The sequence below is a fragment of the Geotrypetes seraphini genome, chromosome 10, assembly GCF_902459505.1.
Source record: "Geotrypetes seraphini chromosome 10, aGeoSer1.1, whole genome shotgun sequence".
Taxonomy (NCBI): Eukaryota; Metazoa; Chordata; class Amphibia; order Gymnophiona; family Dermophiidae; genus Geotrypetes; species Geotrypetes seraphini.
In genome coordinates this window covers 34,011,589-34,015,941 of record NC_047093.1, presented here as the reverse complement: position 1 = coordinate 34,015,941, position 4,353 = coordinate 34,011,589, and the positions used below count along the sequence as shown (strand labels likewise).

At 46.4% G+C, this 4,353-nt stretch overlaps 1 non-coding gene across 1 annotated transcript; it reads right to left on the bottom strand.

The window, feature by feature from the left end:
* Nucleotides 1–3,520: 3,520 nt before the first annotated feature.
* LOC117368738 lies at nt 3,521–3,676 on the bottom strand. The gene has a single exon (XR_004540989.1).
* Between the last annotated feature and the right edge of the window lie 677 nt (nt 3,677–4,353).

The following is a 4,353-nucleotide window of genomic DNA, read 5'->3' as shown; positions in this document are numbered from 1 at the left end:
AGCACCTGTAAGAGGACCCTCCGGGAACTCCCATACCTCTGAGAGAATCTGAGCCAAATATAGATTGTCTGGAAAGGAAGCAGATGCTGATCACTCATGAAGGAACATTCAGCCTGTTCCTAGTGGTCTGAAATCAGGTTCAGGAACCTTAGGACCAAAGTCAGGAAATGGCCAGTCTTAAATAGCCTGCGCACAGCCAGGGCAGTCCCAAGAATTGGGGACCCGCTGGCAGGGGGATCCTAAAGATCCTCTAGAATAGCAACATCGGAGGGCACTTCAGAAAAAAAAAACCTACGACAACAAAGGGACAGAAACCGAGGCAGAAGTGAAGGCGGAGACCACTCATCTGCTCTCCGGCATTCCTGAAAAAGAACATAGAGAGAAGCAGGATTCCGGGGGGTAGGGGGACAGATTCCATCTGCTGCACTGGATTCTGAGTGAAAAAGCAGGCACAGCCTTTTTAACCAGAAAAGCCCGGCATCACATTTACAAATTCAGGTGGGAAACATACATCAGCGGCAAGGGCCGCTCTGTGTGGCTCAGGTTTAGAGTGCTTAGCAGAAGTATGAGACTGCCCCCTGGAACTGTGCTTGCATTTCTTGCATCGCCACTCACATCCTTTTTGAGGGGGACCGGTCACGCCAAACGCATCTCCAGTAAAAGGAGGCGGCAAGGGGGGACCTCCCCGGAAGAAGGAACACAGAATCCACGCGCACCTCGCCTCCTCGCAGTGTACGTGATATACGGCTGCGAAACCGCCAGCCATCTGCCGCAAACAAGGCAAGAATTCATGCCATCATGTCCTGAGGAGGCCATCTGAGAAGTTTGGTGCGAAAACGAAGCTCCTAAGTGCACAAAATATACTTTTAAAAAGTTTAAAGAAAATCAAAGATGGCCACCACAGGTGCCAATTTTGCCCTAAAACAGCCTGGGAAAAACTCAGGGAACCCAGGAAAATGGCGATTTTGCATTTTTAGAGGTGGGGCAGGTAGAGCATGCAGGGAAAACACCCCAAACCTACTTTTGAAGAACCCCCCCCCTCAAATCGCCAATACAAACATGCATACAGTGTACTCACTGTGGCTGTGTTGCAATTAACAGAACTAGCAGGCTAGCTAACAAGCAAGGAAGGAGATCTATTACTCAGGAAGCTGGGAAAACTGGATTTTTCACTTCTGACTGCCTCATTTACCCAGTCACCCCCGTCAGTGACTATTCTGACCTCTAGAACAGGGAAGGTACGCAGTCCGGTCCCGATCCCGCCTCCACGGAACCGCACAGCTTGCACTCTTCCCCTTAGCGGATGAACCCAGGGCGAGTTAGCTCCCGATCCCCGATCTGTCCTGCAGTTTTACTAACAGGTAATCCCCCAGAAGCAGACAATCTAAATATAAAAGTCTGCGATCTCCTGCCAAAGGATGTTCCCGCAGGGTGAATCCACAGCACAAAAACAAATTAAAATGACTAGAAATTGAAAATTAATCACGAGCAGAAGAGACATGACCCTGCAGCTAGGCTGCAGGAAACCAGACTGGAAGTCCAGGGGAGTGTACGGGGATATGACCACAGAGGGAGGGGCTGGAATTTGATTGCGAGTTCCCTGCAGTCAAGGCTGAAAGTTACACAACCCTATTGTGAAGCTTCCAGAGGTTATTGTACAAGAAAGCAGAATATACAACAGTTTATGGCAGTTTTTGCACTGGTTCCTCTGTAGTTTTAAATGCCCAACTTTTCTTCCTGCTGTTGGTCTCCTATCAGCTCCTGCGGTAGAAATATAGAAGAATGGCATATTTAGGGCAAAACGTATGCTTTCTAATTAAAACACAGAAGACATAAGAACATAAGCAGTTGCCTCCACTGGGTCAGACCGAGGTCCATCTTGCCCAGCGGTCCGCTCCCGCGGCGGCCCATCAGGTCCGTGACCTGTGAAGTGGTTTCTGACCACTTCTATAACCTACCTCAGTTTTATCTGTACCCCTCTATACCATCAAATAGAATTCTAGCCTGCCAGTAAGATCACAGATCTTTAGAACAAACATGGACAACTTCAAATGCTCACGATTTTTTTTGACCCATCAATACCAAGACCTCATTCTTCAAAGTATGCTGGTAACCACCTCAAACCAGCAGCACCAGCATCACTGCAGGACACGACTAAAAGGTTTATTCAGCAGAATGTGTGAAATGCTAAGACACAAATTCAAAGACAAATGTTTACGCCTTACTCTAGATGCTGAGTAATATTTGGTAACAGATTTGAGAATAGGCCTACTATGGTTCTTCTCCCATATATAGATAGCTCCCCCCCCGACCTATCAAAGTATCTGGTGATCCAATGGGGGGTGTTTGTGGTAAGAGAACAGCATTGTTCCTGCCTCCTCACGGTTGCTGCAATTTCTTGCAGTAGCTCCCAGTACTACAGAAGTGCCGCAAGCAGCCACGGAAGATCACAGCAGCCATTTTAGAAGTCAGACGCGAGGAGGGAGGAGCCAGAGGGCTGCACTGCTGCACAAAGACCTCTGTTGGACCACCAGGTACTTTGGTAGGACCGGGGATGGGCCTATTTATACATGGTGGAGTGGAGGCATTGTGGGGTTGAGATGCCACGAGAGGGCTATGCTCCTGTCCTGAAGACCCTGTCCCGCTGGACCTGGTATCTAGATAGGCCCTTGCGGGGTTGGGGAATCATGGGGTTGGGATGGAGATCAAAGGGTCAGGGCCTGGAGAAAGGAGAGAGCCTTGGCTATAGATTGGGGGAGGGTCAGAGGAAGGAGGGACGGACGAGATGTGCAGAGCCCTGCGAAGGGTTGCAGGGGGAAAAAAAGACAGAAAATTAGACCTTGTGGAGGGAAGAGAGACCTAAAATATTTCAAACTCCCTTCTCTACCCATTACGGCTATTTGTAAATCTTGGGTCAAACATTTAGGATTAAATGGCGCTTTGCTTTAAAAAGGTTGCCAACCCCCTTGCCTAATTCAAACCAAACAAAAAAGATCTAAGTGGAGCAATCCTATAATGGTTAGAAACAAAGGTTTAGAAATTTCACTTTTTTTTTTTTTTTTTTGCAAGACTGACTCCATGCTACCCACAATTTGCATCAGCCTTGCTCACCTTGTTTGGTCTTTTTTTTTATTTTTCACATGTGACCGATTCTGTCTTATAGCTACTTTGGAAAAAGAACTACTAGCTACCCTGTGAGTTGCTTCAAATAATATTGGGACTCCTGATGCAGGCTATTCCACATCAAGACCTTTACAGCAACTGATTGCCGTTTGTTTGAATACAGAATTGTTTTATAAATTTGTTTATTGCAGTGTGCCGTTTGCACAATGGTCTCCGTTTGCTATTTTTTTGCACATATCTGGAGATCGTTTTTTCTTCTGAAGTTACTTAATCCTCTATTGTGTCAAACAGAAAACACAGTAAGCCCTTCAGGGACAGGAGAATTCCTATCATACTTGAATATAACTTACGCCACTGAAAAAAAGGCCTGAGCTTAATCTTCATAAAGCCAAAAAGGTTGTGTGTGCAGTATCATACATGATCATCAAACTACTGCTTGAATGTTCACACCTGCTACTGCAAGGGCCTTCCCCAAAGGAATAAGCCCACAGATTAATCTAGGTCAAGGCTAAGCTGCCAGGTACTGCCACACAGGAGCCATTACCTCAACCATAAGAACACTGACCACCCTAATATCTCCCTGCATTAGAAAACCCACAACGAAACCTAAGGCAGATCTACATTTCAAAAAAACAAACATGAAACAAAAATACCCCCACAGGTCAGGCAAAGTTTAGTAGTAAATCAAAGAAGTCACCTTAATATGCCCATGGCCATAAGATGCATCACTGGCATCTTGAAAAGAAAACCAAATCATTTTCTTTTGGCGATTATGAATTAAATGTATTATCTAGTCGTAACCTGTGCCAATGTCAAATAAGCACAGTTACTTACCGTAACAGGTGTTATCCAGGGACAGCAGGCAGATATTCTCTACACGTGGGTGACGTCATCCACGGAGCCTCGTCGCGGACAGCTTTTCAAGCAAACTTGATTGAAGCTCTCAAGCTTGCTAGTGCTGCACCATGCATGCGTGTGCCTTTCTGCTCCACTAGAGGGCGCATCCCCTTCTCGTGGTCTTCAGTTCAGATAGCTAGCAAAGAAGCCAACCCGGGGAGGTGGGAGGGTTGCGAGAATATCTGCCTGCTGTTCCTGGATAACACCTGTTATGGTAAGTAACTGTGCTTTATCCCAGGACAAGCAGGCAGCATATTCTCTACATGTGGGTGACCTACAAGCTAACCAAAAATGGGATGGAGGGAAAGTTGGCAATTTATGAAAACAGATTAC